This window comes from Mustela nivalis (assembly GCF_964662115.1).
Source record: "Mustela nivalis genome assembly, chromosome: 16".
Taxonomy (NCBI): domain Eukaryota; kingdom Metazoa; phylum Chordata; class Mammalia; order Carnivora; family Mustelidae; genus Mustela; species Mustela nivalis.
The window spans coordinates 66,236,796-66,249,415 of record NC_139035.1 but is presented as its reverse complement, the minus strand read 5'-3'; positions in this window follow the sequence as shown (position 1 = coordinate 66,249,415).

Here is a 12,620-nt window from a genome sequence, read left to right as displayed (position 1 = left end):
CAGCCAGGGTGTGCGAGTTCTCATTGCTCTGAAATCCTTGGCGATGGTGGTATTACATGAATTCTTGTGAGTTTCAGCCCTTCTGCGGGGATGATCTCAACGTGGTTTCAATTGTGTCCCTGGTGAATTTTACAGTTGAGCAACTTTCATATTTTAATTGGCAATTTAGATAGTCTTTCTTAATGTGAAATGTCTGTTCAAATCCTTTCCCATTTTTCTATTGTTTTTCAGACTTTCTCATTCTGTATCGTGGGCTTTTAAAGCTGGACATGGGTCCTTTTTTGGGTACGTATTGCAATGTCTTCCCTGGTCTGTGGCTTGCCTGGTCCCCCTGTGATGAGACCTTTTGGCAAACCACTCCTCCAACTCTGATGTGCCCTTTATCAATCTTTTCCTTTATGGTTAGAGCTTTTCCCGTCCCTTTCAGGAAATTTTATCTACTCTAAGCTCTTGAAACTGTTCTGTTACTTTCTAGAAATATTTATTTTACTTTTATTTTATCTACTATATCATTGGAATTGACTTTTGTGTTTAAGGGTCTATAATCACTTACAAGTGGCCACTTTGCTCAGTTCTCATATTTACTGAAAATCCAGGCTCTCCACAGCTCCATGCAATTTCACCTTTGTCATAAACCAACAGCCGCATGGCTCTGCTTCTGGGGACTCTTCTCTTCCCTTTGGCTGTCCGTTCTCATGCCGGCACCACACTGTCCCAATTAATGTTGCTTTTTATTTTTATTTTTTAAAAGATTATATGTATTTATTTCGCAAGTGAGAGAGGGAAAGAGCGCACGTGAGAGAGCACGAGAGAGTGTGTGAACTCACTAACAGTGGGGGAGAGGCAGAGGGAGAGGGAGAAGCAGACTCCCCACTAAGCAGGGGACCCGATGTGGGACTCGAATCCAGGACCCTGGGATCATGACCTAAGCTGAAGCCGGACATGTAATGACTGATCCACCTAGGAGCCCCTAATGTTGCTTTTTAGTAAGTTTTAGTATCTAATAGTTTGTCATGAATATTGCTCTTCCTCAACAAATCTGTGGCTCTTTTGGTCTCTTTATATTTTTCTGTGCATTTAAAAATCAACTTGTGAATTTCTACTTCTGTCTTCTCAAAAAAAAAAAAAACCACAAAACAATACCAAAAACCCACTGAATTTTTAATACTTGGAATTATGCTGACTTGGTAAGTCAATTTATATAAATTAACATGGAGTGAGTCTTCCAATCCATAAACAGGGGTAGCTCTCCCTTTATGTAGGTCAGCTTGAACTTCTCTCAAGAATTCTCTGTAACTTGTAGAAGTTACATCTTTTGTTAGGCTTGTTCCTAAATATTTGATATGTATTTTTGATATAACTGTAAGTGACATCATCAAGTTTTTTCCTAAATATTTATTGTTGGCATATAGCTACACTTTTTTTTTTTTTCTGATTTTCTGTCAATTACCAAAAGAACTGTGTTAAAACTTTCCACTGTAATGGTGAATTTGTCTACTTCTTTCATTTCTGCTCATGTTTTCATTTTATATGTTGAAGTTTCATGGGGTGCACATACATTTAGAATTATTATTTCTTTTGGTGGTTTGACACACTTACCACTATTAAATGTCTATCTTATCTCTCTATGTTCCTTTTTAATTTTTTAAATTTAAATTCAATTTAATGAACAAATACTGTATTACTCATCTGAGAGATAGAACTCGGTAGCCCATTGGTGGCACAGAACACCCAGTGCCCGTCGCTTCAGTTGCCCTCCTCAATGCCCATCCCCCAGTGAGCCCATCCCCCCATCCTGCTCCCTTCCAGCAACCCGCAGTTTCTCTAGATGTTTCTAACCTGAGAACCACATCGGAGGGGGCGCATCTACCTTTGGACCTGATTGACAGGATCGAATCTCTATCTGAATCTGTTACTGTGATTGGATAGATCTTCGGGGGTCTCTGGAGGTGGTGGGCTTATTTTTCACATAAGAAGGATGTGCATGTTGTGGCTAGAGGGTGGACGGTCTCCCAAGAGACAACTCTTCTCACATCTGCACGTGCGCCCTGCTCTTGCCATCAGAAAGTTCATTGTATGTCCTTCATGCTTGAATCTAGCTGGCCTGTGACTTGCCAATAGAACGTGGCAGAAGTAAAGCTAACCACGTTTTGAACCTGACCCTTCAGAGCCCTGGCAAGGTTTGTTTTATTGTCTTGGAGCCAGGCTCTATCGGTATGAAGTCTGAGCGCCCTACTGGAGAGTCCTACCACCGGCCACTGCCCCTGCCTCCCCAGGTGAGGCTCCAGACGTGTGAATGAAGCCATCTTGCCTGTTCCCACTGACTGCGTTCCTAGGTGAACGCAGCTCCCTGAGGGACCCTAGCTGGCCCAGGTGCATGGACAACCCACAGCATCACTGCTATTTTAAGCCACAAGTTTTGGGGGTGGTTTTCTATGCACCAATAGGTAACTGAGATTGGCTTATTATATCTCTCTTAGGAATGGTATTTTTATCTTTCACCATTAAGTTATACTTCATTTATCCCTAATAATGCCTTTGTCTTCGAGTTTATTTTTCTAATTAATTCAAGCTTGTTAAACATGTCATTCAAATCTGCATTCTTACTAATTTTAGTCTGCCTCAGCTTCTGCTTTTTTATGCATGTATGTTTCAATTTTACCTTATTCTTTCCAATTTTGGTATTTTATTTCTCTTGGCCTTTAATCATCAGCCAGTGCTATAGGGCAGACATTTACTGCTCTGGGAATAGCCACATATTCCACATTTCCCAGCTCCCAAATAGCAGAGGACCGTGTGAGTAGGTGTGTCTGGTGGACTGTGAGTGGAAGCGGCGCCTGCTTCTCCCAGGCTGACATAGACGAGAGCAGGTGTGTGTGTGTCCCAAAAGCCGGTGTGTCTCAGAGATCACAGGTACACAGTGGTGAAAGCCAGGTCATCTGCCCTTTTGTGCGGGGTGGGGGGGGGGAGCTCCTGACTCATATTGGACGTGTTACTTGAAATAAAAAATTAACTTTTAAGGTACAGTAGGGAATATAGTCAAGAGTGTTACCAAAAAATCTAGCTGCGAAACTGTCTTGAACTGATTTTTGTTTTTTTCAATAAGATTGTTCCTTGGTAACGGTCTAAATTCCCACCATGGTAATTTATCTGTTCAGACTTTCTTCTTACCTCAGGACAACTTTTATTTTTATTTGATTTTCCTTATTTTTCCTGGGTTTTATTTCCTGGTGTTTATATCTTAATTTCAAAATAACCAGCTCCTGAATTTTATTACAGCTCTTTTTCCTGTTTTGTAATTTTTACATTTATGTGTTTCTTAGATGTACTGTTGTCTTCAAATTACTCAATAAAATGTTGATCTATTTTAATTTTTTTCCTGTTTATCAATATGAATATTCAAAGCTATGAATTTTTTTCTGCGCTTTAGCCATATTTTGTAAGTTCTGATACAGTCTTTATTATAGCATGTCCTAGATAGTTTGCAATTTCAGTTTTGAATTTCTCTTTGAAACTGGAATTTTTAGAATTTTCAAATATCTACATGGTAGATTTTTCTTTTTCTATTTTTTTTTTTGCTATTAATAATGACGTTTTATTAATCATTCCATTTTAATCCAAGAATATGGTGTGTACATACCCTACTTTCTGGAATTTACCAGGAGTTTCTGTGATCTAACGTGGTCTTTGTTGTTGTTAAGAATTCCCTGAAAAGGAGTGTCTACTCTTTATCTTCAGGAAAGAAGATTCTACACACACTGAGTGGAACCGGCTGATTCAATACGTTAAAGTAGATCTTTGCTGTTCTCTTGTCCTGCTAACTTTTGGTTGACTTGTAAGTTGTAAAATTATGTGATCTGACAGATGGAGGTTCATGATCAACCTCAGGTTCTTTATCACTATATAGTACCCTTCTTTTGGTACAATTTAAATTTTTTAATTTTCTTTTTAGCTTGAATTAGGTTTGTTTGGTATTAATGTCAGGATTCCTGTTTGTGTGTCTACTGGGTATGCTTTTAGCATCGATTTACTTTACCTTCTAGGTCACTTTGTTGTAGAATTATTTCTTGCATATAGGATAGGCAAAAGCCCATTGGGTCTTATTTTTAGATCCCAAATGTCTATCACTTGTATAACATTTGTTATACATTCATAGGGCAACTAACTGTGTTGGTCTTCGTTCTGTCGTTTAAGTCTGTGTCATCAAAGTTTCTCTTCTAGTCGTTTTATTTTCCTTCGGCCCCCGGTCTGTATTTTCTTTAAGGGCTGTATTACGCTGCTCGTACTCCGAAGAGGCCCCGTGTAGCTGCCTCTTCCTTCTCTTAGTGGGTTAACTCTATGACTCTAGTGTTCTGAAAGCTCTTTTTCTTAATTGGACTCTATTTCCTGAGGAAAAAAGAAAGAAATCAGCCCACTTTACTTCTCCCCATGTTTTCGTCTCTTTCATCTCCTGGTTCGTAATAATATGATTTCCACATTTTGCAAGTTATACCCTTTGTGCCGAGAGCTACAACTGCAGAGTGTCGGCACCGTGTTCTCGTGGGTCGAGGGCTCACCTCCAACTCCACGTTCTAGTTTGTCCTCAGGGCTCCCTGAGCTCCGGTCCCTACGCTCTTACATGTCAGAAAGAATCTGTCTTTGCCTTTATTCTGAGGATACCTGGGTTTGAAGTTCTTGGTTCAACATGCTTCTCTTGCAGCATTGTCTGGTCCTCTTGCAGTGTGGGTTCGAACCCTGCCTCTCCCCGCGGCGTTCCTGTCGCTCGACCCCTTCCTGTTCCCCCAGCTGGACTGGCCCTTCATCAGAATGTCTGCCTGCCGGTCCTATCTCTGTGCTCGGGATGCCCTCTTCTATTACAACTTTAGATATTTTCTATTTTCGTTTATTCCGTTGGCTTTGCTCAGCGTGCCAAGAATGGGTGCGTTGGCTCTTCCGGCGTCACTCTTACCCGTTCTTTTCCCATAATAATTTTAACCTTCTAATTCCTCCCCATTTTAGTGTGCTTACTTTTCTCAAAGCTGTCTTTCATCGCGCAGTACATTGTAGCCGTCTTTAGTCTTTTTCTGTTTTCAAACGATTTGCATTTACCTCCAACCTTGTTTCTTCTTTTTGTTTTTCACTCCCAAAACGTTTATTATATAAAAAAGAGAACTTTTCAAAGAATTTTTCTGATTTCCCCTGCTTGACTTAGTGGCACGGGTCTACTTCTGGTCATACTCTTTGCCAAAATTACTCTTGTCCTTATGGTGAACCCAATGCTCGTAACATTCCAGCGCAGCTCATCTCTGCACGAGGCCCCGGCTCTCCCAGCTGTGTGTCGGCTGAAGAAGAGGTCTGGGTGGGCAAGACCAGGGCTGTGAGCCGGGCAGCAGGCAGCTCCCACCTACCCGTGTTGCTTCACAGCATTTCCTCACCGTCTCTGCCACGGCCTCTGTCCTGGGGGCAGAGGGCAGTCCTCCTGGCTTGAAGCATGTCACGGCATTTCTTTGTGACAGGGTTGGCTTGTACTTCTCTCCAGCTGATGGCGTTTGCACCTGCAGAGACAAGACGGCCCACCATCCCCTCCTGTGTCTGCGTGGTGCTTTGTTCAGCCTTACCACCCCGTCCCAGCCCTCAAACCCCCGAATCTTGCCTTTTTAAAAAAAAATATTTTTTTTCAGTGTTCCAAAATTCATTTGTTTATGCACCACACCCAGTGTTCCACGCAATACACGCCTCCTTAATACCCACCACCCGGCTCACCTAACCCCCACCCCCTCCTTCCCAAACCCCCAGTTTGTTTCTCAGAAAGGATGAAGGCCCAACTTTTGTGTCAACATGGACGGGACTGGAGGAGATGATGCTGAGTGAAGTGAGTCAAGCAGAGAGAGTCAATTATCATATGGTCTCACTTACTTGTGGAGCATACGGAATAACACAGAGGACAGTAGGAGAAGGAAAGGAAAAGTGAATTGGGGGAAATCAGAGGGGGACACAAACCATGAGAGACTGTGAACTCTGAGAAATCTTACCTTTTGAGTCAGGGTCATGTGCTGAAGCTTTGACCTTGAGGGTTTTGCCAGCAACGTTTGCAGAAGCTGGACGTCTTCCTAGAGCTGTGTGTAGGGGTCTGTGTTCACAGACACCTTCTTTCTTCCCTTGGTTTGGTTTAAAATTTGAATTTCACTGAGATTAAGAGCTGTTCTTCCTAGCTTGTGAATGGGGATGTGACTTTTCAAAAGTTTCATTCTTTTTGACAGTTGTGGTTGGTCTCAGAGAGTAAAATGTGGCAGATAAGCTTTATCTGGAACTGAACAAGATCCTTATCCTCAGGGTTCCCCATTGCTGGATGCTTACCGTAGTAGAGCATCACACTAGGCACATTGTCTGGCTTTCCTGATTCAATCTTTGCCTCAACCCGAAGCGTGTTGAGTGGGGACCAAGACAGCATGCTCTCAGGCAGGTGTTATTACCTCATTTCATGGCTGAGGGAAACCGAGGCTCAAGGACATTAAGGGCCTTAACTTCCAGTCCCTTGTGAACCCAGAGCCTCACAGCCAATAAGTGGTGGAGGCGGGACTGGAACCCCCAACCATCTGGGCAGGGGTCCTGCAAATTCTGTGAAGAGATTCAATGGTCGTTGACGTTTGAGCAGGGTTCCAGATGCAACACTGCTAAAGCCGTAGTTTCTATGGTTAAATGATTTGCAAGACCAATTAAGGGCCTATTCTGAGTCCCTGGTGGCAGGAAAAGGAAGTCCTGAAACCCCGTGTTCTGAGTTCATAAATACACACGGTACTATTTCTGCATATGCCTACCATGGCTCTGGGTCCCTGCAGATCAAAGCCAAATGCTTGTGGGGGACCTTTGGTAGGAAGGGGGGATGAGCCACAGTCACCTGATCCTTGCAGGGCTCTGTGAGTCCCTCTGGGAAAAAGGTGGCACCTCCCATAATGATCCTCTGTCATCGAGGAAACCACAGGGAACGCTCTCATGGAACGTAGTGGCAAGAGGGCGCACACAGGTGAGGGAAAAGTCTTCGCGGCGTGAACAAATCTGGACGAAGGGAGAGTTTAATTTCTTAAATGGCACTCTGAGGTCATTTTGAGGAGGGGAAATCTATGAGGCAGTGTTCTGTAGGACCAGGCAGGGGACGGGGGCAGGCTCTGTCCCCAGGGAGACACGGGGCTTTGCCGCTTACCAGCTGCATGACCTTAAACAAATAATTAAACTTGACCCCAAGTTGCTTTGTCTTTACAAACAGAGGCAGCCACACCGGTGCCCTTGGGTTGGAGAAACACAAAACCCGGCCGGCTTGCCCTGAAGCCTGCTGGTCTCTCAGGTTTCTACACCTCAGGGATGCTACCCAACTGCCCCGATGCGCAGGAATGAACGCTTAGGAAAAATCACTGAGCGAACGCTTATATATTGAATCACTCCACTGAAGCATAATTTTCGAAGAAAAAAGTCACTTGTCTTAGCACCACCGCCCAAGTCGTAAAAATTTCCACTACCCCAGATAGAACTTTCCATTCCCCCGCACAGGCCCAGGCAGCAGATTACTAATTTACTTTCTTTCTCTGTAGGTTTGCCTGTCTGACCGCACCGTGGACTCGCGGGATGCGGCTCTCCTGGGTCCGGCTGCTTTCACTTCGTGCGCATTTCGGGGGCTCACCTCTGTGTCTGCTTCAGTGTTCGGTGAAGGGGTGCCTTGAGGTTTGAGCGTTCTTGGCCAGGATGACCAGATTTGTTAAGAGTTTCAAGGAGGATTTCACAGCTTCCTTTCGGGTGGAGTCTGCAGCACCTTGAGTCTCGTAGGTGAGGGCAAGAGGCAGAAATAATGAAGAAAGGCCTTGTCTGCCGTCCGCCATCAGACTTTCTGGGGCTGGAGGCAAACCACTCACTCACATCCTTGGGGCACGTGCCTCCTTGCCACCGTCCTCCTGACCGCGTCCAGAGTGGGTGTTCGGTCAGGCTACACTGGCCCTCAACCTCGTCCGTGAATGCTGCCCCTTCTCCGTGAGCTCTGCCTGTCCACCTCGCACGGGGCTCCAGGACAGACGCCCCCGTCTCCCAGCTTATGGCTCGTCCTCCAGTCGCGCCCCCGCCCCCCACAGTTCAGCCTCCGAAGGTCTCCTGTAAGTCCGCTTCCGTGGATTTTTTTTCTCCTTGGCTCCCCGATGAGCCTGGTTCTCACTAGAAAAGCTAACGGAGGAAGGCAGCCATCCTGCGGTTTGCCAAGCACAACCTGCCCACCTTGGGGACGCGCCGAGGCGGACCCCCCCGAAACCTCCCCACAGAGGCCCTCTTCCCTGCGCACTTCCTCCCAGCGTGGCCGTCTCCACACACACCCGTCTCATCTGTTCAGACGCGGGTCGCTGGCCAGGGAGGAGGCTCGCTGCGTGGGAGGCCGGCCGGGCTGCCGGCGGACAGACAGGGGGCCGGGTCTCAGGAGTTTGGGCCCCGGTTTCCTCGTGTAGGAAGCAGGTGTTACTGGTCCCTGCAGCCTGGCCGTCAGCACTGGATCCGCCGCTTGTAAAGTCTGGGCCGCCAGCACCGAGAAGGGCCACGCAAAAGGCAGGTGGGGAGCTCCCGAGCCCCCCTACCCTGGCTCCTGACCTCTGACCTTTCCACCTTCGTGGTAGCTGAGTCACGGGGCTGCCCTCAGCCTGGGGCCCGTGGGTGCAAGTGCTTTCTAACCCCAGCACTAACCCAATGACGAAGACAACAGTGGTTCAAATAACCACGGAGAATCTAGAAAAAGAGAGCTTGAATTTGGGGGGGCCTGTTTATCCCAGGAGGTGGGTTCCCAGCGGGAGTCGGCCGCTGACCGGTGCCTCACGACGTGAAGCATCGAGCTGTAGCCGGCCCAGCGGGCGTCACGCAGGCCAGCACTCAGGAAGGCCCTGAGTCCGGCCGCCGTCTCGAAATTCCTGATGGTTTTCTCTTTGAAACTGTGTTTTCTTTTTAGATTTTATTATTTTAATTTTATTTTTTTAAGAGAGGGAGAGGGGGAGAGAGAAGCAGACGCCCCTTTGAGCATGGAGCCGGACACAGGGCTCGACCTCATGACCCTGAGATCATGACCTGAGCCGACATCAAGAGTGGGCCACCCGGGCGCCCCGGACCCGTGTTTTGTGAATGAAGTCTGATGGGACCGTGGAGTGAACACGGGGGCAGAGGTAAGCCCTGCCTCACGTGTGCCCATTTTCCTCGCTGCCCGTCCGCAAACACGTTCCCAGGGCCCGTGAACACACAACTCCAGGCGGGCCCACAGGGCGTGCGAGTCAGTGAGGGGAAAGCAAGTGTTTTGTTGCATTGATGACCAACAGCTCTGAGAAGCCACGCTTTCCGTTTGACCCAGAACCTGGCTTCGAACACAGTAAGAGACCCGGACGCTCAGCAAGGAAATATGCTTGTCCCTCCGTACGCGGCGCCCCACGTTAGCTTATCGCTTAGGCTGGAAACGCCGTGTTGGAGAGAAGAAGGCCGAGCAGCCTGTGCGGAACCTTCCCTCCCAGACCCCTTCCCTCCCAGCTTCCCCAGGGCGGACAGGGTGGGCAGGAGCCGCACGTATGAAGAAATGGGTGCAAAATGGCGAGCGGTGCTTTTCCCCATTTCCGCCCCCTCATCAGGAGAGAACGCATGTGTGTGCGTTCGCTAGGAGATGTAAATTGTCTGACCTCCGAGACACCCCAGAGGCAGGAAGTGCTCTTGTGTTTGCAGTTAAAATATAAAGATGAACAAGAAGATTCACAGTAATATCTTAACATTTTATTTGTTCTCTTCTTAGAATGACTAAGAGCATCATGACAAGTCAAGGCAGAGACCACGGGAAAAAGGAAGAAGCTTTATATTTCTGTACTTGGAACCACACTTTTTTCCTTGCCTTTTGAGCAAGGGGTCTTACCTTTCCCTTTTTCGCTGGTCCCCAACAGGTGTATATATTCCTGCCCCGCACCCTGCTCTGTCATCTGTGGTCCTGAGCAGCCCCCCGGGGGAGCACTGGCTTCTTGTGCTCTCAGAGAAGGAGGGCCCCATGCAGGTGAGCTGACTTCCTAATGAAAACTCTCATTTTTTAAACCAGACAATAACAGAAGCCAACCGGTTCGAGGCCTTCCCCCGCCCTCCTGCTTATGTAAATCTCTGAGGTGTTATTTTTCCATGCCTCTGGGAAGTCCAAAGACCCAACACACTTTTGCATAAACATAAATGATAAATTTGTCTTGGGGTTCCTCTTTCTGAAACTCTTGACCTGACATTTGGCTGTTTTATATTTTACCTCCAGTTCACGCTCGGCCTTTTGGATTTTATTAAAAATGATATGCAAGAAATGGGGGTGGAACTCATGTGAGCGGAAGGCCGGAGGTGTGCCCCGTGGGGTCGCTGGAGACCCAGCCGGAAGGGGCATGGAGGTCATCCGGGTCAGCTTTCTACCTAGACTCAAGTGGAGAGGCAAGGGATTGTCAAAAGCAATCAAAATTCTTAAAAAAAAAAAAAGTTTAGGCTGAGGGAGAGAAAGCTAATGTGAATGTCAAACTTTCTAGAAGTTTCTGGGGAGTAATTTGTGGAAAATTAAATCCTGATGCATAAAAGCAACATGGAGGAGAACCAGAGGGGGAGCGAGCAGAGCAGCCTGTCCCCATCGGTGGCCCGGTCACCCCCGCTCCCCCTGGCTGTAGCAGCTCTCCCTGGAGCCCCAGAGGCCCCTTGATGGTTGCCCACCCATGGGCAGGGTGCCCCCGGGAGCTGCTCAGCCCTAGAGGCTCACTCTTCAGCCGTCCCTTAATGCCCCGTATTGAAGCCCTCTCCCCATAAACCAGCCGCAGCGGATTCTGCTGTCCGCAGCAGAACCCTGGCTGATGTAGCAACGGGCACAGATTACAGGGTGGTGACGGCTCGCTTGTCTGAGCCAGGCTCTCAGACGTTTTCAGTGGCACAGATGTGTCTGCTTCTGTCTCCCGGTCCCATGCTCCAGAGTCCTGGTCAGCCTTGGTATTCTGATGACCATTCTGGCCTTGCTGGCTCTCCTGGGAGCCGTGCCCTCAGGGGGCTGTGCACTTGCCTGGGGCTGCGCCTCCCCGGACCCGTGGGAATCAGGGAGTCCTCTTCCAAGGCCCCATCTTCACCTCCGTCCCGGGCCCATTTCTCTGATGCTTTTCAGGGAGGCTTGGGTTTCCTGACGTGTATTTTTCAGCGCTGTGAGTGGAAAGCACTGTCCTCCGGGCCCTCTTAGGAGACGCAGTCAGGGTGAAACACGATAAATCCGCAGCCCCATCTACACAAACCCGGGATTCTTGCCCTGCCCGACACCTCGGGGTCACGTCAGCTTCGCTCCAGTCACAGTCCGCCCACCACAAACGCCGCTTGTTCAGACCACCGCGCGCGGCTCGTGCAGGTGCCGGGAACCCCGAGCCTGGCAAGTGCGCCAAATCCCACTGACCCAGCCCCAGGCCAAATCATCTTCGGGCTCCCTGGTCTCCCAGCGACAGCAAAATAAGCAGGTTTGGCTGTTACACTTCAGCAAATTCTTTTAATTCTCGGGACACGCGGTCCCTCCGCTTCTGGGTTTCGCAGTGTCACTGGCCCCCGTGACTTGTTGAGCATGTCCCTGCACACGCAGACTGTGGCTGCTCGCATTTTCTTCAGAGAGAAGCCCAACCCCGGGCAGGCCCTGGGCATCAGAGGCAAGGTGGGTCGCACTGGGCTGCCCAGCTCTGACTCCAGAGCCTGATAACCCATGAAGCTGCCTCTGAGTGGGCCCTGGGCAGGCCGGGTGGCTCCCGCTGGTTCCGGCCAGGTGCAGCCCACCCCGGGGAGTCCTGGTGTTGCTAGAGCTTCCGGCCGTGCACCCCTCTGGACACGGGTCTCTAACCTGCCAGGGGTGCGTGTCAGTCTGCCTCTTCCCGCAACCCTCGGCTTGCTCGAGGGTCGCACCACGAATGAAGCGGCATTGATGGGGGTGCAGAGGTTCTAGAAACACCTGCTCGCGAGGCCAGACCGGTCACTGGCAGACACGGGGCCAAACTTGAGCTTTCCATCGAGTGGAAGACCCCTGTGGGGTCCGCTTGCTCCTTGGGCGGACTGTTAACCCCAGTCCCTTCATCGCCAGGAGGACGGGGTTTACTTCAATGAAACCGATCACTTATTCTCTAAAAAGTGTTTATTATGCACCCACTGTATGCCAGGCACGGTTGTAGGTTCTCGGGATCTGTGAGCCAAAGAGACAGAAGGTGTTGTCCCTGTGAAACTTCATTTCTTTCTATTCTGAGAAGTGTAATAAGTAAATTTTGTCCTGTGCTTTGAAGTGATGGGCTAAGGGGGAAAAGTAAAGCAGAGCAGATACGGAGATTAGCCGCGCTGAAGACGGGGACAAGTTTCCGAAGTATGAGTGATTCAGGGTAGACCTCAAGGCCCTGATGGACGTCTGTGAGGATGCGCTCTCCGTGCGAGCTTTAGGGGGCGATTGTCCTGGTGCAGGCAGTGTCGGTGGCTCAGAGACGAGGGGGAAGGAACAGGAGATGGGGCCTCGGAGGCCCGGGAGGAAAGTCGGTGGGGTGTTGCCGGCACACAAGGGGCAGTGAGAACCCACTGCCAGGGTCTGACCACATGACCATGGTGCTAGGAACGGGGGGTGCGGA